A 25,343-nucleotide genomic window follows, 5' to 3' on the forward strand; every position below is an offset into this window, starting at 1 on the left:
TTAAGGTGCCATGAACTTCTAAAACGGCGAGTGGGTTGCGCAGTAAGGTTGATGGAAGCTAGCACGGAGCTATGATCAGAAAAGTAAACTGGAATCGTCTCTGCTTTAATGAAGGAGCTAACTAGACTTTGCGATATGTAGAGTCTGTCGATCCTGCTACGTGAGTGAGGACCTAGGAATGTAAATGCCACAAATGTGGGATACATTATTTCCCAAGCATCTTTAAGCTGTAAAACAGTGACGAAACGCTTCAGTTCACTGCAGGTATTAAAATTCGGAACCTGGTCTTTCTTATTTATCACACAATTAAAATCACCGCCTATTATAAGATCTTTTGGGTTTTTCCGTAATAAATAAATGATTTCTTCTTTATAGAACTGTGCTCTTTCCATTCTATTAGATGTGCCAGAAGGGGCATACAGATTGATAAGGGTAGAACCAAAGACTTTTATACCTATCGCTCTGCCGGAGTCCAACCTCTCGATATCCGAGACAGGAATCCCCTCCCTGACTAAAATTGCTGTACCGACGTTGGTGTCAAGTGAGACATTTAAAATCGCCAAATATCCAGGCACTGTAAGATTAGTCAGCACTACTTCCTGTAGGAAAGCAATGTCCGTCCCTGACTCATATAAATAATCCTTGAGCGCTGTAACTTTAGTCACGGATGTAATCCTGTTAATATTGATAGTCGTAATTGTATATGCCTGGGACATTTAGTTTGCATAAAAAGTAAATAAGTGATTAAAAAGATAACAAAATATTAATAAAAAAAAAAGAAAAGAGATGTGCAGCTTCTAGAAGGGAGAAACGACTCCGCTTAAACAAACATCTAAAAGAATAGTCAGTATTTGAAGCTCGGTAAACACTTCATCTGGTTCCTCTGAAATATAACTAAGACAGTAGTACAATTAGAAATGAAACTGGTTCAACGAAATCCTTTTGTTTTTTCATCTTACAGCCTCATTTTGGTGCAGGATTCCGAACATCTCGGGTTTTAGTTTTACCGAGGGGCTTTGCATCACTAATGTCACTTGAAGGTACCTCCTTAGGTCTTTCCGTGATGATTTCATACAAGACGTTCTTGGCCGTCGCTTCCTCTTGTGCTGGTTGTTGTTTGCTTTGGTTACGGGAAGCTTTGAGATTAGGTTGCAGTTTGAGTCGGCGTCTTCGGACATCTTGGTTCAACGCGCCGTCATTCGGATTGTCTATCTTTACCACCGTTGTGACCGAAGCTGTCTCAACAGCGTCCTTTTTACGAGTGCCATTTCCTTGTTCTTCCGTCACTAGCTCCAGAGCACTGACTGAGTCGGCGGTTTGTGGGTCTGTAAATTCTTGAGTTGGGTTCCGCTCCGTCACCTCTTGTGCTTCGGAGTGCGCCTCTTCCGTCTCCGCGACAATCGTTACTGCGTCCCCTCCGTGGACCGTTTGTACCCGTTCAGCCGCCGACAGCGGCCGGGTTGCCTTAGCGGCTGTCGTCACGTCAATACATGTACTGTTTGTTTCCTCGAGTACATCCGCATTACACTGCTTCTGCTTGCGGGTGGAAGGCGAATTACGGGCGGACTCGCCGTCCGAGCCGTCATCGGTCATTTCCAACGGTCGCTTCTTATTCTGGAGATCGCAATCGGGAACAGAAGGGTGTGATGTAATGACGCTCAGGGGAGGGAACTCCGTAGTAGTTATGGCGGGCACTGCAGAAGTACATGCACCACTGTCGTTAACCGAAAGAAGGGAAGTGCTATTTGGTAAGACATCGCTGAGGGTCAGTTTTTGACGCTGTGTTAGATTGTTCCGAAGAACAAAAACACGGCGCGGACAATCTTGTCGGAAATGACCTGTCTCATTGCAAATATTGCACGTGCGCTCCTGACCAGAATACACAACATGTGCTTTATGGCCTGCAACGGATATATGGGACGGAATGTTGGCTTTCACCTCCATTTCAACGGATCTAATGCCATTAAAACACTGTATCTTGTATAGCTTCGACCATCTTTCGTTATAGATAGATTTAACTTCGCCATATTTAGATAGAGCGTCCTTGATCAACTGATTATCAATTTCAATTGGAACATTCAAAATCCTGACATTGGTGTACATGATATCAGCTTTTCGTACAGAGACATTACTTTTTGAACCGTCTCGATGAACAAATTCGACGGAATTACCCCATTTTGCAAGCAACTTATCGACTGTCACTGAGTTCAGAAATTTAACAAAAACACAGTATTTTTCAGCATCTAATTGCGTGGTATGAACAGAGTCAGAATTTATACCGATTACCTCAGTCAGCCAATCGTGGATTTCCAGCGCAGTGGGTTGGACCGGCCGTGTTTCTTTCTCGAACGAGAAGACTAAAGTATTCTTCCTGACGGTGTCAGACATGGTCGTCGGTTCCGACGAAATTCCGGCAACAACCGAAATTGCGGCGAAGCACGAAACGTGGAACGGACGAAAGCACTATAAAAACACTTATCAGAGACACCACTCAAAAAATAACAGCGAAAATGTACAGCTAACTTCACGTAAACACCAAACACCGGCGATAGCGCTAACGTACGCGGAGTAAACAACTAGCACGTCCGACCGCGGCGACGGCTAAAGCCAGAATGCGTCTGAGCTACGCCCACCCCCCCGATAACTGGTAGTGCTACATACAGTCATATCAACGTCACAGACCCTTGCACTCCCATTATTCCGCAGACAAACACTACTCTCTATGTATCAGTGAGGGTGTCTTTCAGGTTTCGTGCATTCTGTATCGAATCGTAGTTGGCCACAATGAAAGTGGCACGCATAACGTCGAAAATAGAGTTCAGACACCGCTCTGAGTAAGACGAACGTGTTGTCCACCTCTAGACTTCAATGACGTTAAGCCGTGATACCTAAGACAGATCTGCACTCGATGACACCACGATAACAGCCGGTCCCCACACTTACATCTTGCTCTCCTTATGACAGTATACATCATATCAGTCTGTGACGCTGGTTTTGCAACTTCTTGCGTGCGTTTATGTTCGCCGCGACCAACACTTACCATGCACTGAACACAAAACATTGAGGAGCCGGGGCTTGAACCCGAGACCGTTCACACGCTAAGCGAACGATCTGCCAACTGAGCTACAGCTACACACACGACCAAGCCTGACTATTCTCCATTCTTTGCGACTCTGATGTGCACGGACACGATGGTTGGTTGGTTTGTAGCGGCGAAGGTACCAGAATACAAAGGCGCGGACACGTTCTTATACACAAGAGTTCCAAGTAGTTTCGATGCTCTGGTATTACGAATGCAAATTCCGTCTGTTTTGAACGTCTTAAGTTGAAAGGGCGGTCACAAATTGGTCCATTTCACTCCTTGTCCACAATCACACAGCACCTGAGGTAACAACCACATCTCGAGCCCCATTGTGCTCTCCATTGTTCATGCCAACTCAGTGCCTCGCTCTTTGCTACTGTGTAAAACTCTTGTCGTCCAACTGCAAAACACTGGGACACAACAAGTTTCCGCGTCCCCATTGCACTGATCGTACTACGAAACGCTCCCCAAACTTGGCAATCACCCATGCAGATGACTTTTCCGACTTTACACGACGCTCACGCAACGCTCACGCTAGTGACAGCCTTATTTATAGTTCGACGTCGCGCCAAAGCGAATGAGCACATTTCGCCTACGGCTTAGGCCGCTCTTCTAGTGTGGCTGCTCTGTGTCTGCAGGCAGCGAGGGGCTGCAAGCTTCCTGTGTTCGCACCTATATCACCTGTGCTTCCTTGTCAGAGACAGACTATCGCAAAACATACAACTCACTCCATGAATTGATTGCTACGGCATCTGTTATCAGCAGTCACAACCAGAAACACCAGTAGCAGCCGACTGCACGCAAAGAATGGGAACGTGCAGAGGGATTTACGTGAAATCGGCGCAATTGTGGATGCTAATCGTTCGCTTGTATCTGCCTACACACCTCTGCCGGTTGGGAATTATTCCACTTGCATGGCAAGGTGCTCATGTAGGTGTGTAAAAAATTCTGGAGGCGCTGGGTATCGATCCCAGTACCCCTCGCACGCCAAGCGAGCGCTCTACCATCTGAGCTACGCCCACCCCCCCGATAACTGGTAGTGCTACATACAGTCATATCAACGTCACAGACCCTTGCACTCCCATTATTCCGCAGACAAACACTACTCTCTATGTATCAGTGAGGGTGTCTTTCAGGTTTCGTGCATTCTGTATCGAATCGTAGTTGGCCACAATGAAAGTGGCACGCATAACGTCGAAAATAGAGTTCAGACACCGCTCTGAGTAAGACGAACGTGTTGTCCACCTCTAGACTTCAATGACGTTAAGCTGTGATACCTAAGACAGATCTGCACTCGATGACACCACGATAACAGCCGGTCCCCACACTTACATCTTGCTCTCCTTATGACAGTATACATCATATCAGTCTGTGACGCTGGTTTTGCAACTTCTTGCGTGCGTTTATGTTCGCCGCGACCAACACTTACCATGCACTGAACACAAAACATGGAGGAGCCGGGGCTTGAACCCGAGACCGTTCACACGCTAAGCGAACGATCTGCCAACTGAGCTACAGCTACACACACGACCAAGCCTGGCTATTCTCCATTCTTTGCGACTCTGATGTGCACGGACACGATGGTTGGTTGGTTTGTAGCGGCGAAGGTACCAGAATACAAAGGCGCGGACACGTTCATATACACAAGAGTTCCAAGTAGTTTCGATGCTCTGGTATTACGAATGCAAATTCCGTCTGTTTTGAACGTCTTAAATTGAAAGGGCGGTCACAAATTGGTCCATTTCACTCCTTGTCCACAATCACACAGCACCTGAGGTAACAAGCCCATGTCGAGCCCCATTGTGCTCTCCATTGTTCATGCCAACTCAGTGCCTCGCTCTTTGCTACTGTGTAAAACTCTTGTCGTCCAACTGCAAAACACTGGGACACAACAAGTTTCCGCGTCCCCATTGCACTGATCGTACTACGAAACGCTCCCCAAACTTGGCAATCACCCATGCAGATGACTTTTCCGACTTTACACGACGCTCACGCAACGCTCACGCTAGTGACAGCCTTATTTATAGTTCGACGTCGCGCCAAAGCGAATGATCACATTTCGCCTACGGCTTAGGCCGCTCTTCTAGTGTGGCTGCTCTGTGTCTGCAGGCAGCGAGGGGCTGCAAGCTTCCTGTGTTCGCCCTATATCACCTGTGCTTCCTTGTCAGAGACAGACTATCGCAAAACATACAACTCACTCCATGAATTGATTGCTACGGCATCTGTTATCAGCAGTCACAACCAGCAACACCAGTAGCAGCCGACTGCACGCAAAGAATGGGAACGTGCAGATGGATTTACGTGAAATCGGTGCAATTGTGGATGCTAATCGTTCGCTTGTATCTGCCTACACACCTCTGCAGGTTGGGAATTATTCCACTTGCATGGCAAGGTGCTCATGTAGGTGCGTTAAAAATTCTGGAGGCGCTGGGTATCGATCCCAGTACCTCTCGCACGCTAAGCGAGCGCTCTACCATCTGAGCTACGCCAACCCCCGATAACTAGTAGTGCTACATACAGTCATATCAACGTCACAGACCCTTGCACTCCCATTATTCCGCAGACAAACACTACTCTCTATGTATCAGTGGGGGTGTCTTTCAGGTTTCGTGCCTTCTGTATCGAATCGTAGTTGGCCACAATGAAAGTGGCACGCATAACGTCGAAAATAGAGTTCAGACACCGCTCTGAGTAAGACGAACGTGTTGTCCACATCTAGACTTCAATGACGTGAAGCCGTGATACCTAAGACAGATCTGCACTGGATGACACCACGATAACAGCCGGTCCCCACACTTACATCTTGCTCTCCTTATGACAGTATACATCATATCAGTCTGTGACGCTGGTTTTGCAACTTCTTGCGTGCGTTTATGTTCGCCGCGACCAACACTTACCATGCACTGAACACAAAACATGGAGGAGCCGGGGCTTGAACCCGAGACCGTTCACACGCTAAGCGAACGATCTGCCAACTGAGCTACAGCTACACACACGACCAAGCCTGACTATTCTCCATTCTTTGTGACTCTGATGTGCACGGACACGATGGTTGGTTGGTTGGTAGCGGCGAAGGTACCAGAATACAAAGGCGCGGACACGTTCATATACACAAGAGTTCCAAGTAGTTTCGATGCTCTGGTATTACGAATGCAAATTCCGTCTGTTTTGAACGTCTTAAATTAAAAGGGCGGTCACAAATTGGTCCATTTCACTCCTTGTCCACAATCACACAGCACCTGATGTAACAAGCACATCTCGAGCCCCATTGTGCTCTCCATTGTTCATGCCAACTCAGTGCCTCGCTCTTTGCTACTGTGTAAAACTCTTGTCGTCCAACTGCAAAACACTGGGACACAACAAGTTTCCGCGTCCCCATTGCACTGATCGTACTACGAAACGCTCCCCAAATTTGGCAATCACCCATGCAGATGACTTTTCCGACTTTGCACGACGCTCACGCAACGCTCACGCTAGTGACAGCCATATTTATAGTTCGACGTCGCGCCAAAGCGAATGAGCACATTTCGCCTACGGCTTAGGCCGCTCTTCTAGTGTGGCTGCTCTTTGTCTGCAGGCAGCGAGGGGCTGCAAGCTTCCTGTGTTCGCACCCATATCACCTGTGCTTCCTTGTCAGAGACAGACTATCGCAAAACATACAACTCACTCCATGAATTGATTGCTACGGCATCTGCTATCAGCAGTCACAACCAGAAACACCAGTAGCAGCCGACTGCACGCAAAGAATGGGAACGTGCAGAGGGATTTACGTGAAATCGGCGCAATTGTGGATGCTAATCGTTCGCTTGTATCTGCCTACACACCTCTGCCGGTTGGGAATTATTCCACTTGCATGGCAAGGTGCTCATGTAGGTGCGTTAAAAATTCTCGAGGCGCTGGGTATCGATCCCAGTACCTCTCGCAGGCTAAACGAGCGCTCTACCATCTGAGCTACGCCCACCCCCCCGATAACTAGTAGTGCTACATACAGTCATATCAACGTCACAGACCCTTGCACTCCCATTATTCCGCAGACAAACACTACTCTCTATGTATCAGTGAGGGTGTCTTTCAGGTTTCGTGCATTCTGTACCGAATCGTAGTTGGCCACAATGAAAGTGGCACGCATAACGTCGAAAATAGAGTTCAGACACCGCTCTGAGTAAGACGAACGTGTTGTCCACCTCTAGACTTCAATGACGTTAAGCCGTGATACCTAAGACAGATCTGCACTCGATGACACCACGATAACAGCCGGTCCCCACACTTACATCTTGCTCTCCTTATGACAGTATACATCATATCAGTCTGTGACGCTGGTTTTGCAACTTCTTGCGTGCGTTTATGTTCGCCGCGACCAACACTTACCATGCACTGAACACAAAACATGGAGGAGCCGGGGCTTGAACCCGAGACCGTTCACACGCTAAGCGAACGATCTGCCAACTGAGCTACAGCTACACACACGACCAAGCCTGGCTATTCTCCATTCTTTGCGACTCTGATGTGCACGGACACGATGGTTGGTTGGTTTGTAGCGGCGAAGGTACCAGAATACAAAGGCGCGGACACGTTCATATACACAAGAGTTCCAAGTAGTTTCGATGCTCTGGTATTACGAATGCAAATTCCGTCTGTTTTGAACGTCTTAAATTGAAAGGGCGGTCACAAATTGGTCCATTTCACTCCTTGTCCACAATCACACAGCACCTGAGGTAACAAGCACATCTCGAGCCCCATTGTGCTCTCCATTGTTCATGCCAACTCAGTGCCTCGCTCTTTGCTACTGTGTAAAACTCTTGTCGTCCAACTGCAAAACACTGGGACACAACAAGTTTCCGCGTCCCCATTGCACTGATCGTACTACGAAACGCTCCCCAAACTTGGCAATCACCCATGCAGATGACTTTTCCGACTTTACACGACGCTCACGCAACGCTCACGCTAGTGACAGCCTTATTTATAGTTCGACGTCGCGCCAAAGCGAATGATCACATTTCGCCTACGGCTTAGGCCGCTCTTCTAGTGTGGCTGCTCTGTGTCTGCAGGCAGCGAGGGGCTGCAAGCTTCCTGTGTTCGCCCTATATCACCTGTGCTTCCTTGTCAGAGACAGACTATCGCAAAACATACAACTCACTCCATGAATTGATTGCTACGGCATCTGTTATCAGCAGTCACAACCAGCAACACCAGTAGCAGCCGACTGCACGCAAAGAATGGGAACGTGCAGATGGATTTACGTGAAATCGGTGCAATTGTGGATGCTAATCGTTCGCTTGTATCTGCCTACACACCTCTGCAGGTTGGGAATTATTCCACTTGCATGGCAAGGTGCTCATGTAGGTGCGTTAAAAATTCTGGAGGCGCTGGGTATCGATCCCAGTACCTCTCGCACGCTAAGCGAGCGCTCTACCATCTGAGCTACGCCAACCCCCGATAACTAGTAGTGCTACATACAGTCATATCAACGTCACAGACCCTTGCACTCCCATTATTCCGCAGACAAACACTACTCTCTATGTATCAGTGGGGGTGTCTTTCAGGTTTCGTGCCTTCTGTATCGAATCGTAGTTGGCCACAATGAAAGTGGCACGCATAACGTCGAAAATAGAGTTCAGACACCGCTCTGAGTAAGACGAACGTGTTGTCCACATCTAGACTTCAATGACGTGAAGCCGTGATACCTAAGACAGATCTGCACTGGATGACACCACGATAACAGCCGGTCCCCACACTTACATCTTGCTCTCCTTATGACAGTATACATCATATCAGTCTGTGACGCTGGTTTTGCAACTTCTTGCGTGCGTTTATGTTCGCCGCGACCAACACTTACCATGCACTGAACACAAAACATGGAGGAGCCGGGGCTTGAACCCGAGACCGTTCACACGCTAAGCGAACGATCTGCCAACTGAGCTACAGCTACACACACGACCAAGCCTGACTATTCTCCATTCTTTGTGACTCTGATGTGCACGGACACGATGGTTGGTTGGTTGGTAGCGGCGAAGGTACCAGAATACAAAGGCGCGGACACGTTCATATACACAAGAGTTCCAAGTAGTTTCGATGCTCTGGTATTACGAATGCAAATTCCGTCTGTTTTGAACGTCTTAAATTAAAAGGGCGGTCACAAATTGGTCCATTTCACTCCTTGTCCACAATCACACAGCACCTGATGTAACAAGCACATCTCGAGCCCCATTGTGCTCTCCATTGTTCATGCCAACTCAGTGCCTCGCTCTTTGCTACTGTGTAAAACTCTTGTCGTCCAACTGCAAAACACTGGGACACAACAAGTTTCCGCGTCCCCATTGCACTGATCGTACTACGAAACGCTCCCCAAATTTGGCAATCACCCATGCAGATGACTTTTCCGACTTTGCACGACGCTCACGCAACGCTCACGCTAGTGACAGCCATATTTATAGTTCGACGTCGCGCCAAAGCGAATGAGCACATTTCGCCTACGGCTTAGGCCGCTCTTCTAGTGTGGCTGCTCTTTGTCTGCAGGCAGCGAGGGGCTGCAAGCTTCCTGTGTTCGCACCCATATCACCTGTGCTTCCTTGTCAGAGACAGACTATCGCAAAACATACAACTCACTCCATGAATTGATTGCTACGGCATCTGCTATCAGCAGTCACAACCAGAAACACCAGTAGCAGCCGACTGCACGCAAAGAATGGGAACGTGCAGAGGGATTTACGTGAAATCGGCGCAATTGTGGATGCTAATCGTTCGCTTGTATCTGCCTACACACCTCTGCCGGTTGGGAATTATTCCACTTGCATGGCAAGGTGCTCATGTAGGTGCGTTAAAAATTCTCGAGGCGCTGGGTATCGATCCCAGTACCTCTCGCAGGCTAAACGAGCGCTCTACCATCTGAGCTACGCCCACCCCCCCGATAACTAGTAGTGCTACATACAGTCATATCAACGTCACAGACCCTTGCACTCCCATTATTCCGCAGACAAACACTACTCTCTATGTATCAGTGAGGGTGTCTTTCAGGTTTCGTGCATTCTGTACCGAATCGTAGTTGGCCACAATGAAAGTGGCACGCATAACGTCGAAAATAGAGTTCAGACACCGCTCTGAGTAAGACGAACGTGTTGTCCACCTCTAGACTTCAATGACGTTAAGCCGTGATACCTAAGACAGATCTGCACTCGATGACACCACGATAACAGCCGGTCCCCACACTTACATCTTGCTCTCCTTATGACAGTATACATCATATCAGTCTGTGACGCTGGTTTTGCAACTTCTTGCGTGCGTTTATGTTCGCCGCGACCAACACTTACCATGCACTGAACACAAAACATGGAGGAGCCGGGGCTTGAACCCGAGACCGTTCACACGCTAAGCGAACGATCTGCCAACTGAGCTACAGCTACACACACGACCAAGCCTGGCTATTCTCCATTCTTTGCGACTCTGATGTGCACGGACACGATGGTTGGTTGGTTTGTAGCGGCGAAGGTACCAGAATACAAAGGCGCGGACACGTTCATATACACAAGAGTTCCAAGTAGTTTCGATGCTCTGGTATTACGAATGCAAATTCCGTCTGTTTTGAACGTCTTAAATTGAAAGGGCGGTCACAAATTGGTCCATTTCACTCCTTGTCCACAATCACACAGCACCTGAGGTAACAAGCACATCTCGAGCCCCATTGTGCTCTCCATTGTTCATGCCAACTCAGTGCCTCGCTCTTTGCTACTGTGTAAAACTCTTGTCGTCCAACTGCAAAACACTGGGACACAACAAGTTTCCGCGTCCCCATTGCACTGATCGTACTACGAAACGCTCCCCAAACTTGGCAATCACCCATGCAGATGACTTTTCCGACTTTACACGACGCTCACGCTAGTGACAGCCTTATTTATAGTTCGACGTCGCGCCAAAGCGAATGATCACATTTCGCCTACGGCTTAGGCCGCTCTTCTAGTGTGGCTGCTCTGTGTCTGCAGGCAGCGAGGGGCTGCAAGCTTCCTGTGTTCGCACCTATATCACCTGTGCTTCCTTGTCAGAGACAGACTATCGCAAAACATACAACTCACTCCATGAATTAATTGCTACGGCATCTGCTATCAGCAGTCACAACCAGCAACACCAGTAGCAGCCGACTGCACGCAAAGAATGGGAACGTGCAGAGGGATTTACGTGAAATCGGCGCAATTGTGGATGCTAATCGTTCGCTTGTATCTGCCTACACACCTCTGCCGGTTGGGAATTATTCCACTTGCATGGCAAGGTGCTCATGTAGGTGCGTTAAAAATTCTGGAGGCGCTGGGTATCGATCCCAGTACCTCTCGCACGCTAAGCGAGCGCTCTACCATCTGAGCTACGCCCACCCCCCCGATAACTAGTAGTGCTACATACAGTCATATCAACGTCACAGACCCTTGCACTCCCATTATTCCGCAGACAAACACTACTCTCTATGTATCAGTGAGGGTGTCTTTCAGGTTTCGTGCATTCTGTATCGAATCGTAGTTGGCCACAATGAAAGTGGCACGCATAACGTCGAAAATAGAGTTCAGACACCGCTCTGAGTAAGACGAACGTGTTGTCCACCTCTAGACTTCAATGACGTTAAGCCGTGATACCTAAGACAGATCTGCACTCGATGACACTACGATAACAGCCGGTCCCCACACTTACATCTTGCTCTCCCTATGACAGTATACATCATATCAGTCTGTGACGCTGGTTTTGCAACTTCTTGCGTGCGTTTATGTTCGCCGCGACCAACACTTACCATGCACTGAACACAAAACATGGAGGAGCCGGGGCTTGAACCCGAGACCGTTCACACGCTAAGCGAACGATCTGCCAACTGAGCTGCAGCTACACACACGACCAAGCCTGGCTATACTCCATTCTTTGCGACTCTGATGTGCACGGACACGATGGTTGGTTGGTTGGTAGCGGCGAAGGTACCAGAATACAAAGGCGCGGACACGTTCATATACACAAGAGTTCCAAGTAGTTTCGATGCTCTGGTATTACGAATGCAAATTCCGTCTGTTTTGAACGTCTTAAATTGAAACGGCGGTCACGAATTGGTCCATTTCACTCCTTGTCCACAATCACACAGCACCTGATGTAACAAGCACATCTCGAGCCCCATTGTGCTCTCCATTGTTCATGCCAACTCAGTGCCTCGCTCTTTGCTACTGTGTAAAACGCATGTCGTCCAACTGCAAAACACTGGGACACAACAAGTTTCCGCGTCCCCATTGCACTGATCGTACTACGAAACTCTCCCCAAACTTGGCAATCACCCATGCAGATGACTTTTCCGACTTTACACGACGCTCACGCAACGCTCACGCTAGTGACAGCCTTATTTATAGTTCGACGTCGCGCCAAAGCGAATGAGCACATTTCGCCTACGGCTTAGGCCGCTCTTCTAGTGTGGCTGCTCTGTGTCTGCTGGCAGCGAGGGGCTGCAAGCTTCCTGTGTTCGCTCCTATATCACCTGTGCTTCCTTGTCAGAGACAGACTATCGCAAAACATACAACTCACTCCATGAATTGATTGCTACGGCATCTGTTATCAGCAGTCACAACCAGAAACACCAGTAGCAGCCGACTGCACGCAAAGAATGGGAACGTGCAGAGGGATTTACGTGAAATCGGCGCAATTGTGGATGCTAATCGTTCGCTTGTATCTGCCTACACACCTCTGCCGGTTGGGAATTATTCCTCTTGCATGGCAAGGTGCTCATGTAGGTGTGTTAAAAATTCTGGAGGCGCTGGGTATCGATCCCAGTACCCCTCGCACGCCAAGCGAGCGCTCTACCATCTGAGCTACGCCCACCCCCCCGATAACTAGTAGTGCTACATACAGTCATATCAACGTCACAGACCCTTGCACTCCCATTATTCCGCAGACAAACACTACTCTCAATGTATCAGTGAGGGTGTCTTTCAGGTTTCGTGCATTCTGTATCGAATCGTAGTTGGCCACAATGAAAGTGGCACGCATAACGTCGAAAATAGAGTTCAGACACCGCTCTGAGTAAGACGAACGTGTTGTCCACCTCTAGACTTCAATGACGTTAAGCCGTGATACCTAAGACAGATCTGCACTCGATGACACCACGATAACAGCCGGTCCCCACACTTACATCTTGCTCTCCCTATGACAGTATACATCATATCAGTCTGTGACGCTGGTTTTGCAACTTCTTGCGTGCGTTTATGTTCGCCGCGACCAACACTTACCATGCACTGAACACAAAACATGGAGGAGCCGGGGCTTGAACCCGAGACCGTTCACACGCTAAGCGAACGATCTGCCAACTGAGCTACAGCTACACACACGACCAAGCCTGGCTATTCTCCATTCTTTGCGACTCTGATGTGCACGGACACGATGGTTGGTTGGTTTGTAGCGGCGAAGGTACCAGAATACAAAGGCGCGGACACGTTCATATACACAAGAGTTCCAAGTAGTTTCGATGCTCTGGTATTACGAATGCAAATTCCGTCTGTTTTGAACGTCTTAAATTGAAAGGGCGGTCACAAATTGGTCCATTTCACTCCTTGTCCACAATCACACAGCACCTGAGGTAACAAGCACATCTCGAGCCCCATTGTGCTCTCCATTGTTCATGCCAACTCAGTGCCTCGCTCTTTGCTACTGTGTAAAACTCTTGTCGTCCAACTGCAAAACACTGGGACACAACAAGTTTCCGCGTCCCCATTGCACTGATCGTACTACGAAACGCTCCCCAAATTTGGCAATCACCCATGCAGATGACTTTTCCGACTTTACACGACGCTCACGCTAGTGACAGCCTTATTTATAGTTCGACGTCGCGCCAAAGCGAATGAGCACATTTCGCCTACGGCTTAGGCCGCTCTTCTAGTGTGGCTGCTCTTTGTCTGCAGGCAGCGAGGGGCTGCAAGCTTCCTGTGTTCGCACCCATATCACCTGTGCTTCCTTGTCAGAGACAGACTATCGCAAAACATACAACTCACTCCATGAATTGATTGCTACGGCATCTGCTATCAGCAGTCTTAACCAGAAACACCAATAGCAGCCGACTGCACGCAAAGAATGGGAACGTGCAGAGGGATTTACGTGAAATCGGCGCAATTGTGGATGCTAATCGTTCGCTTGTATCTGCCTACACACCTCTGCCGGTTGGGAATTATTCCACTTGCATGGCAAGGTGCTCATGTAGGTGCGTTAAAAATTCTGGAGGCGCTGTGTATCGATCCCAGTACCTCTCGCAGGCTAAACGAGCGCTCTACCATCTGAGCTACGCCCACCCCCCCGATAACTAGTAGTGCTACATACAGTCATATCAACGTCACAGACCCTTGCACTCCCATTATTCCGCAGACAAACACTACTCTCTATGTATCAGTGAGGGTGTCTTTCAGGTTTCGTGCATTCTGTATCGAATCGTAGTTGGCCACAATGAAAGTGGCACGCATAACGTCGAAAATAGAGTTCAGACACCGCTCTGAGTAAGACGAACGTGTTGTCCACCTCTAGACTTCAATGACGTTAAGCCGTGATACCTAAGACAGATCTGCACTCGATGACACCACGATAACAGCCGGTCCCCACACTTACATCTTGCTCTCCTTATGACAGTATACATCATATCAGTCTGTGACGCTGGTTTTGCAACTTCTTGCGTGCGTTTATGTTCGCCGCGACCAACACTTACCATGCACTGAACACAAAACATGGAGGAGCCGGGGCTTGAACCCGAGACCGTTCACACGCTAAGCGAACGATCTGCCAACTGAGCTGCAGCTACACACACGACCAAGCCTGGCTATACTCCATTCTTTGCGACTCTGATGTGCACGGACACGATGGTTGGTTGGTTGGTAGCGGCGAAGGTACCAGAATACAAAGGCGCGGACACGTTCATATACACAAGAGTTCCAAGTAGTTTCGATGCTCTGGTATTACGAATGCAAATTCCGTCTGTTTTGAACGTCTTAAATTGAAACGGCGGTCACGAATTGGTCCATTTCACTCCTTGTCCACAATCACACAGCACCTGATGTAACAAGCACATCTCGAGCCCCATTGTGCTCTCCATTGTTCATGCCAACTCAGTGCCTCGCTCTTTGCTACTGTGTAAAACGCATGTCGTCCAACTGCAAAACACTGGGACACAACAAGTTTCCGCGTCCCCATTGCACTGATCGTACTACGAAACTCTCCCCAAACTTGGCAATCACCCATGCAGATGACTTTTCCGACTTTACACGACGCTCACGCTAGTGACAGCCTTATTTATAGTTCGACGTCGCGCCAAAGCGAATGAGCACATTTCGCCTACGGCTTAGGCCGCTCTTCTAGTGTGGCTGCTCTGTGTCTGCTGGCAGCGAGGGGCTGCAAGCTTCCTGTGTTCGCTCCTATATCACCTGTGCTTCCTTGTCAGAGACAGACTATCGCAAAACATACAACTCACTCCATGAATTGATTGCTACGGCATCAGCTATCAGCAGTCACAACCAGCAACACCAGTAGCAGCCGACTGCACGCAAAGAATGGGAACGTGCAGAGGGATTTACGTGAAATCGGCGCAATTGTGGATGCTAATCGTTCGCTTGTATCTGCCTACACACCTCTGCCGGTTGGGAATTATTCCACTTGCATGGCAAGGTGCTCATGTAGGTGCGTTAAAAATTCTGGAGGCGCTGGGTATCGATCCCAGTACCTCTCGCACGCTAAGCGAGCGCTCTACCATCTGAGCTACGCCGACCCCCCCGATAACTAGTAGTGCTACATACAGTCATATCAACGTCACAGACCCTTGCACTCCCATTATTCCGCAGACAAACACTACTCTCTATGTATCAGTGAGGGTGTCTTTCAGGTTTCGTGCATTCTGTATCGAATCGTAGTTGGCCACAATGAAAGTGGCACGCATAACGTCGAAAATAGAGTTCAGACACCGCTCTGAGTAAGACGAACGTGTTGTCCACCTCTAGACTTCAATGACGTTAAGCCGTGATACCTAAGACAGATCTGCACTCGATGACACCACGATAACAGCCGGTCCCCACACTTACATCTTGCTCTCCTTATGACAGTATACATCATATCAGTCTGTGACGCTGGTTTTGCAACTTCTTGCGTGCGTTTATGTTCGCCGCGACCAACACTTACCATGCACTGAACACAAAACATGGAGAAGCCGGGGCTTGAACCCGAGACCGTTCACACGCTAAGCGAACGATCTGCCAACTGTGCTACAGCTACACACACGACCAAGCCTGGCTATTCTCCATTCTTTGCGACTCTGATGTGCACGGACACGATGGTTGGTTGGTTGGTAGCGGCGAAGGTACCAGAATACAAAGGCGCGGACACGTTCATATACACAAGAGTTCCAAGTAGTTTCGATGCCCTGGTATTACGAATGCAAATTCGGTCTGTTTTGAACGTCTTAAATTGAAAGGGCGGTCACAAATTGGTCCATTTCACTCCTTGTCCACAATCACACAGCACCTGATGTAACAAGCACATCTCGAGCCCCATTGTGCTCTCCATTGTTCATGCCAACTCAGTGCCTCGCTCTTTGCTACTGTGTAAAACTCTTGTCGTCCAACTGCAAAACACTGGGACACAACAAGTTTCCGCGTCCCCATTGCACTGATCGTACTACGAAACGCTCCCCAAACTTGGCAATCACCCATGCAGATGACTTTTCCGACTTTACACGACGCTCACGCAACGCTCACGCTAGTGACAGCCTTATTTATAGTTCGACGTCGCGCCAAAGCGAATGATCACATTTCGCCTACGGCTTAGGCCGCTCTTCTAGTGTGGCTGCTCTGTGTCTGCAGGCAGCGAGGGGCTGCAAGCTTCCTGTGTTCGCACCTATATCACCTGTGCTTCCTTGTCAGAGACAGACTATCGCAAAACATACAACTCACTCCATGAATTGATTGCTACGGCATCTGCTATCAGCAGTCACAACCAGCAACACCAGTAGCAGCCGACTGCACGCAAAGAATGGGAACGTGCAGAGGGATTTACGTGAAATCGGCGCAATTGTGGATGCTAATCGTTCGCTTTTATCTGCCTACACACCTCTGCCGGTTGGGAATTATTCCTCTTGCATGGCAAGGTGCTCATGTAGGTGTGTTAAAAATTCTGGAGGCGCTGGGTATCGATCCCAGTACCTCTCGCACGCCAAGCGAGCGCTCTACCATCTGAGCTACGCCCACCCCCCCGATAACTAGTAGTGCTACATACAGTCATATCAACGTCACAGACCCTTGCACTCCCATTATTCCGCAGACAAACACTACTCTCTATGTATCAGTGAGGGTGTCTTTCAGGTTTCGTGCATTCTGTATCGAATCGTGGTTGGCCACAATGAAAGTGGCACGCATAACGTCGAAAATAGAGTTCAGACACCGCTCTCAGTAAGACGAACGTGTTGTCTACCTCTAGACTTCAATGACGTTAAGCCGTGATACCTAAGACTGATCTGCACTCGATGACACCACGATAACAGCCGGTCCCCACACTTACATCTTGCTCTCCTTATGACAGTATACATCATATCAGTCTGTGACGCTGGTTTTGCAACTTCTTGCGTGCGTTTATGTTCGCCGCGACCAACACTTACCATGCACTGAACACAAAACATGGAGGAGCCGGGGCTTGAACCCGAGACCGTTCACACGCTAAGCGAACGATCTGCCAACTGAGCTACAGCTACACGCACGACCAAGCCTGACTATTCTCCATTCTTTGCGACTCTGATGTGCACGGACACGATGGTTGGTTGGTTTGTAGCGGCGAAGGTACCAGAATACAAAGGCGCGGATACGTTCATATACACAAGAGTTCCAATTAGTTTCGATGCTCTGGTATTACGAATGCAAATTCCGTCTGTTTTGAACGTCTTAAATTGAAAGGGCGGTCACAAATTGGTCCATTTCACTCCTTGTCCACAATCACACAGCACCTGAGGTAACAAGCACATGTCGAGCCCCATTGTGCTCTCCATTGTTCATGCCAACTCAGTGCCTCGCTCTTTGCTACTGTGTAAAACTCTTGTCGTCCAACTGCAAAACACTGGGACACAACAAGTTTCCGCGTCCCCATTGCACTGATCGTACTACGAAACGCTCCCCAAACTTGGCAATCACCCATGCAGATGACTTTTCCGAATTTATACGACGCTCACGCAACGCTCACGCTAGTGACAGCCTTATTTATAGTTCGACGTCGCGCCAAAGCGAATGAGCACATTTCGCCTACGGCTTAGGCCGCTCTTCTAGTGTGGCTGCTCTGTGTCTGCAGGCAGCGAGGGGCTGCAAGCTTCCTGTGTTCGCACCTATATCACCTGTGCTTCCTTGTCAGAGACAGACTATCGCAAAACATACAACTCACTCCATGAATTGATTGCTACGGCATCAGCTATCAGCAGTCACAACCAGCAACACCAGTAGCAGCCGACTGCACGCAAAGAATGGGAACGTGCAGAGGGATTTACGTGAAATCGGCGCAATTGTGGATGCTAATCGTTCGCTTGTATCTGCCTACACACCTCTGCCGGTTGGGAATTATTCCACTTGCATGGCAAGGTGCTCATGTAGGTGCGTTAAAAATTCTGGAGGCGCTGGGTATCGATCCCAGTACCTCTCGCACGCTAAGCGAGCGCTCTACCATCTGAGCTACGCCGACCCCCCCGATAACTAGTAGTGCTACATACAGTCATATCAACGTCACAGACCCTTGCACTCCCATTATTCCGCAGACAAACACTACTCTCTATGTATCAGTGAGGGTGTCTTTCAGGTTTCGTGCATTCTGTATCGAATCGTAGTTGGCCACAATGAAAGTGGCACGCATAACGTCGAAAATAGAGTTCAGACACCGCTCTGAGTAAGACGAACGTGTTGTCCACCTCTAGACTTCAATGACGTTAAGCCGTGATACCTAAGACAGATCTGCACTCGATGACACCACGATAACAGCCGGTCCCCACACTTACATCTTGCTCTCCTTATGACAGTATACATCATATCAGTCTGTGACGCTGGTTTTGCAACTTCTTGCGTGCGTTTATGTTCGCCGCGACCAACACTTACCATGCACTGAACACAAAACATGGAGAAGCCGGGGCTTGAACCCGAGACCGTTCACACGCTAAGCGAACGATCTGCCAACTGTGCTACAGCTACACACACGACCAAGCCTGGCTATTCTCCATTCTTTGCGACTCTGATGTGCACGGACACGATGGTTGGTTGGTTGGTAGCGGCGAAGGTACCAGAATACAAAGGCGCGGACACGTTCATATACACAAGAGTTCCAAGTAGTTTCGATGCCCTGGTATTACGAATGCAAATTCGGTCTGTTTTGAACGTCTTAAATTGAAAGGGCGGTCACAAATTGGTCCATTTCACTCCTTGTCCACAATCACACAGCACCTGATGTAACAAGCACATCTCGAGCCCCATTGTGCTCTCCATTGTTCATGCCAACTCAGTGCCTCGCTCTTTGCTACTGTGTAAAACTCTTGTCGTCCAACTGCAAAACACTGGGACACAACAAGTTTCCGCGTCCCCATTGCACTGATCGTACTACGAAACGCTCCCCAAACTTGGCAATCACCCATGCAGATGACTTTTCCGACTTTACACGACGCTCACGCAACGCTCACGCTAGTGACAGCCTTATTTATAGTTCGACGTCGCGCCAAAGCGAATGAGCACATTTCGCCTACGGCTTAGGCCGCTCTTCTAGTGTGGCTCCTCTGTGTCTGCAGGCAGCGAGGGGCTGCAAGCTTCCTGTGTTCGCACCTATATCACCTGTGCTTCCTTGTCAGAGACAGACTATCGCAAAACATACAACTCACTCCATGAATTGATTGCTACGGCATCTGCTATCAGCAGTCACAACCAGCAACACCAGTAGCAGCCGACTGCACGCAAAGAATGGGAACGTGCAGAGGGATTTACGTGAAATCGGCGCAATTGTGGATGCTAATCGTTCGCTTTTATCTGCCTACACACCTCTGCCGGTTGGGAATTATTCCTCTTGCATGGCAAGGTGCTCATGTAGGTGTGTTAAAAATTCTGGAGGCGCTGGGTATCGATCCCAGTACCTCTCGCACGCCAAGCGAGCGCTCTACCATCTGAGCTACGCCCACCCCCCCGATAACTAGTAGTGCTACATACAGTCATATCAACGTCACAGACCCTTGCACTCCCATTATTCCGCAGACAAACACTACTCTCTATGTATCAGTGACGGTGTCTTTCAGGTTTCGTGCATTCTGTATCGAATCGTAGTTGGCCACAATGAAAGTGGCACGCATAACGTCGAAAATAGAGTTCAGACACCGCTCTGAGTAAGACGAACGTGTTGTCTACCTCTAGACTTCAATGACGTTAAGCCGTGATACCTAAGACTGATCTGCACTCGATGACACCACGATAACAGCCGGTCCCCACACTTACATCTTGCTCTCCTTATGACAGTATACATCATATCAGTCTGTGACGCTGGTTTTGCAACTTCTTGCGTGCGTTTATGTTCGCCGCGACCAACACTTACCATGCACTGAACACAAAACATGGAGGAGCCGGGGCTTGAAACCGAGACCGTTCACACGCTAAGCGAACGATCTGCCAACTGAGCTACAGCTACACGCACGACCAAGCCTGACTATTCTCCATTCTTTGCGACTCTGATGTGCACGGACACGATGGTTGGTTGGTTTGTAGCGGCGAAGGTACCAGAATACAAAGGCGCGGATACGTTCATATAAACAAGAGTTCCAAGTAGTTTCGATGCACTGGTATTACGAATGCAAATTCCGTCTGTTTTGAACGTCTTAAATTGAAAGGGCGGTCACAAATTGGTCCATTTCACTCCCTGTCCACAATCACACAGCACCTGAGGTAACAAGCACATCTCGAGCCCCATTGTGCTCTCCATTGTTCATGCCAACTCAGTGCCTCGCTCTTTGCTACTGTGTAAAACTCTTGTCGTCCAACTGCAAAACACTGGGACACAACAAGTTTCCGCGTCCCCATTGCACTGATCGTACTACGAAACGCTCCCCAAACTTGGCAATCACCCATGCAGATGACTTTTCCGAATTTATACGACGCTCACGCAACGCTCACGCTAGTGACAGCCTTATTTATAGTTCGACGTCGCGCCAAAGCGAATGAGCACATTTCGCCTACGGCTTAGGCCGCTCTTCTAGTGTGGCTGCTCTGTGTCTGCAGGCAGCGAGGGGCTGCAAGCTTCCTGTGTTCGCACCTATATCACCTGTGCTTCCTTGTCAGAGACAGACTATCGCAAAACATACAACTCACTCCATGAATTGATTGCTACGGCATCTGCTATCAGCAGTCACAACCAGCAACACCAGTAGCAGCCGACTGCACGCAAAGAATGGGAACGTGCAGAGGGATTTACGTGAAATCGGCGCAATTGTGGATGCTAATCGTTCGCTTGTATCTGCCTACACACCTCTGCCGGTTGGGAATTATTCCACTTGCATGGCAAGGTGCTCATGTAGGTGCGTTAAAAAATCTCGAGGCGCTGGGTATCGATCCCAGTACCTCTCGCACGCTAAGCGAGCGCTCTACCATCTGAGCTACGCCCACCCCCCCGATAACTAGTAGTGCTACATACAGTCATATCAACGTCACAGACCCTTGCACTCCCATTATTCCGCAGACAAATACTACTCTCTATGTATCAGTGAGGGTGTCTTTCAGGTTTCGTGCATTCTGTATCGAATCGTAGTTGGCCACAATGAAAGTGGCACGCATAACGTCGAAAATAGAGTTCAGACACCGCTCTGAGTAAGACGAACTTGTTGTCCACCTCTAGACTTCAATGACGTTAAGCCGTGATACCTAAGACAGATCTGCACTCGATGACACCACGATAACAGCCGGTCCCCACACTTACATCTTGCTCTCCTTATGACAGTATACATCATATCAGTCTGTGACGCTGGTTTTGCAACTTCTTGCGTGCGTTTATGTTCGCCGCGACCAACACTTACCATGCACTGAACACAAAACATGGAGGAGCCGGGGCTTGAACCCGAGACCGTTCACACGCTAAGCGAACGATCTGCCAACTGAGCTACAGCTACACACACGACCAAGCCTGGCTATTCTCCATTCTTTGCGACTCTGATGTGCACGGACACGATGGTTGGTTGGTTGGTAGCGGCGAAGGTACCAGAATACAAAGGCGCGGACACGTTCATATACACAAGAGTTCCAAGTAGTTTCGATGCCCTGGTATTACGAATGCAAATTCCGTCTGTTTTGAACGTCTTAAATTGAAAGGGCGGTCACAAATTGGTCCATTTCACTCCTTGTCCACAATCACAAAGCACCTGATGTAACAAGCACATCTCGAGCCCCATTGTGCTCTCCATTGTTCATGCCAACTCAGTGCCTCGCTCTTTGCTACTGTGTAAAACTCTTGTCGTCCAACTGCAAAACACTGGGACACAACAAGTTTCCGCGTCCCCATTGCACTGATCGTACTACGAAACGCTCCCCAAACTTGGCAATCACCCATGCAGATGACTTTTCCGACTTTACACGACGCTCACGCAACGCTCACGCTAGTGACAGCCTTATTTACAGTTCGACGTCGCGCCAAAGCGAATGAGCACATTTCGCCTACGGCTTAGGCCGCTCTTCTAGTGTGGCTGCTCTGTGTCTGCAGGCAGCGAGGGGCTGCAAGCTTCCTGTGTTCGCACCTATATCACCTGTGCTTCCTTGTCAGAGACAGACTATCGCAAAACATACAACTCACTCCATGAATTGATTGCTACGGCATCTGTTATCAGCAGTCACAACCAGCAACACCAGTAGCAGCCGACTGCACGCAAAGAATGGGGACGTGCAGAGGGATTTACGTGAAATCGTCGCAATTGTGGATGTTAATCGTTCGCTTGTATCTGCCTACACACCTCTGCCGGTTGGGAATTATTCCACTTGCATGGCAAGGTGCTCATGTAGGTGTGTTAAAAATTCTGGAGGCGCTGGGTATCGATCCCAGTACCTCTCGCACGCTTAGCGAGCGCTCTACCATCTGAGCTACGCCCACCCCCCCGATAACTAGTAGTGCTACATACAGTCATATCAACGTCACAGACCCTTGCACTCCCATTATTCCGCAGACAAACACTACTCTCTATGTATCAGTGAGGGTGTCTTTCAGGTTTCGTGCATTCTGTATCGAATCGTAGTTGGCCACAATGAAAGTGGCACGCATAACGTCGAAAATAGAGTTCAGACACCGCTCTGAGTAAGACGAACGTGTTGTCCACCTCTAGACTTCAATGACGTTAAGCCGTGATACCTAAGACAGATCTGCACTCGATGACACCACGATAACAGCCGGTCCCCACACTTACATCTTGCTCTCCTTATGACAGTATACATCATATCAGTCTGTGACGCTGGTTTTGCAACTTCTTGCGTGCGTTTATGTTCGCCGCGACCAACACTTACCATGCACTGAACACAAAACATGGAGGAGCCGGGGCTTGAACCCGAGACCGTTCACACGCTAAGCGAACGATCTGCTAACTGATCTACAGCTACACACACGACCAAGCCTGGCTATTCTCCATTCTTTGCGCCTCTGATGTGCACGGACACGATGGTTGGTTGGTTTGTAGCGGCGAAGGTACCAGAATAAAAAGGCGCGGACACGTTCATATACACAAGAGTTCCAAGTAGTTTCGATGCTCTGGTATTACGAATGCAAATTCCGTCTGTTTTGAACGTCTTAAATTGAAAGGGCGGTCACAAATTGGTCCATTTCACTCCTTGTCCACAATCACACAGCACCTGAGGTAACAAGCACATCTCGAGCCCCATTGTGCTCTCCATTGTTCATGCCAACTCAGTGCCTCGCTCTTTGCTACTGTGTAAAACTCTTGTCGTCCAACTGCAAAACACTGGGACACAACAAGTTTCCGCGTCTCCATTGCACTGATCGTACTACGAAACGCTCCCCAAACTTGGCAATCACCCATGCAGATGACTTTTCCGACTTTACACGACGCTCACGCAACGCTCACGCTAGTGACAGCCTTATTTACAGTTCGACGTCGCGCCAAAGCGAATGAGCACATTTCGCCTACGGCTTAGGCCGCTCTTCTAGTGTGGCTGCTCTGTGTCTGCAGGCAGCGAGGGGCTGCAAGCTTCCTGTGTTCGCACCTATATCACCTGTGCTTCCTTGTCAGAGACAGACTATCGCAAAACATACAACTCACTCCATGAATTGATTGCTACGGAATCTGTTATCAGCAGTCACAACCAGCAACACCAGTAGCAGCCGACTGCACGCAAAGACTGGGAACGTGCAGAGGGATTTACGTGAAATCGGCGCAATTGTGGATGCTAATCGTTCGCTTGTATCTGCCTACACACCTCTGCCGGTTGGGAATTATTCCACTTGCATGGCAAGGTGCTCATGTAGGTGCGTTAAAAATTCTGGAGGCGCTGGGTATCGATCCCAGTACCTCTCGCACGCTAAGCGAGCGCTCTACCATCTGAGCTACACCCACCCCCCCGATAACTAGTAGTGCTACATACAGTCATATCAACGTCACAGACCCTTGCACTCCCATTATTCCGCAGACAAACACTTCTCTCTATGTATCAGTGAGGGTGTCTTTCAGGTTTCGTGCATTCTGTATCGAATCGTAGTTGGCCACAATGAAAGTGGCACGCATAACGTCGAAAGTAGAGTTCAGACACCGCTCTGAGTAAGACGAACGTGTTGTCCACCTCTAGACTTCAATGACGTTAAGCCGTGATACCTAAGACAGATCTGCACTCGATGACACCACGATAACAGCCGGTCCCCACACTTACATCTTGCTCTCCTTATGACAGTATACATCATATCAGTCTGTGACGCTGGTTTTGCAACTTCTTGCGTGCGTTTATGTTCGCCGCGACCAACACTTACCATGCACTGAACACAAAACATGGAGGAGCCGGGGCTTGAACCCGAGACCGTTCACACGCTAAGCGAACGATCTGCCAACTGAGCTACAGCTACACACACGACCAAGCCTGACTATTCTCCATTCTTTGCGACTCTGATGTGCACGGACACGATCGTTGGTTGGTTTGTAGCGGCGAAGGTACCAGAATACAAAGGCGCGGACACGTTCATATACACAAGAGTTCCAAGTAGTTTCGATGCTCTGGTATTACGAATGCAAATTCCGTCTGTTTTGAAC

At 48.9% G+C, this 25,343-nt stretch overlaps 10 non-coding genes across 10 annotated transcripts; all 10 read right to left on the reverse strand.

The window, feature by feature from the left end:
• Positions 1-4,031: 4,031 nt before the first annotated feature.
• Trnaa-ggc (transfer RNA alanine (anticodon GGC)) lies at positions 4,032-4,105 on the reverse strand. Its single transcript has one exon. It is a non-coding gene; the product is annotated as a tRNA-Ala (tRNA).
• A 1,396-nt stretch (positions 4,106-5,501) lies between these two features.
• Positions 5,502-5,577, reverse strand: Trnaa-agc (transfer RNA alanine (anticodon AGC)). The gene has a single exon. It is a non-coding gene; the product is annotated as a tRNA-Ala (tRNA).
• A 2,863-nt stretch (positions 5,578-8,440) lies between these two features.
• Trnaa-agc (transfer RNA alanine (anticodon AGC)) lies at positions 8,441-8,516 on the reverse strand. Its single transcript has one exon. It is a non-coding gene; the product is annotated as a tRNA-Ala (tRNA).
• Positions 8,517-11,369: 2,853 nt separating this feature from the next.
• Positions 11,370-11,443, reverse strand: Trnaa-agc (transfer RNA alanine (anticodon AGC)). The gene has a single exon. It is a non-coding gene; the product is annotated as a tRNA-Ala (tRNA).
• A 1,397-nt stretch (positions 11,444-12,840) lies between these two features.
• Positions 12,841-12,914, reverse strand: Trnaa-ggc (transfer RNA alanine (anticodon GGC)). Its single transcript has one exon. It is a non-coding gene; the product is annotated as a tRNA-Ala (tRNA).
• A 2,846-nt stretch (positions 12,915-15,760) lies between these two features.
• On the reverse strand, positions 15,761-15,836 carry Trnaa-agc (transfer RNA alanine (anticodon AGC)). Its single transcript has one exon. It is a non-coding gene; the product is annotated as a tRNA-Ala (tRNA).
• A 1,395-nt stretch (positions 15,837-17,231) lies between these two features.
• Trnaa-ggc (transfer RNA alanine (anticodon GGC)) lies at positions 17,232-17,305 on the reverse strand. Its single transcript has one exon. It is a non-coding gene; the product is annotated as a tRNA-Ala (tRNA).
• Positions 17,306-18,702: 1,397 nt separating this feature from the next.
• On the reverse strand, positions 18,703-18,778 carry Trnaa-agc (transfer RNA alanine (anticodon AGC)). The gene has a single exon. It is a non-coding gene; the product is annotated as a tRNA-Ala (tRNA).
• Positions 18,779-20,173: 1,395 nt separating this feature from the next.
• Positions 20,174-20,247, reverse strand: Trnaa-ggc (transfer RNA alanine (anticodon GGC)). The gene has a single exon. It is a non-coding gene; the product is annotated as a tRNA-Ala (tRNA).
• Positions 20,248-24,586: 4,339 nt separating this feature from the next.
• On the reverse strand, positions 24,587-24,660 carry Trnaa-agc (transfer RNA alanine (anticodon AGC)). The gene has a single exon. It is a non-coding gene; the product is annotated as a tRNA-Ala (tRNA).
• Positions 24,661-25,343: the final 683 nt, after the last annotated feature.

Source organism: Schistocerca gregaria, unplaced genomic scaffold, assembly GCF_023897955.1.
Source record: "Schistocerca gregaria isolate iqSchGreg1 unplaced genomic scaffold, iqSchGreg1.2 ptg000180l, whole genome shotgun sequence".
NCBI classification, from domain to species: Eukaryota; Metazoa; Arthropoda; class Insecta; order Orthoptera; family Acrididae; genus Schistocerca; species Schistocerca gregaria.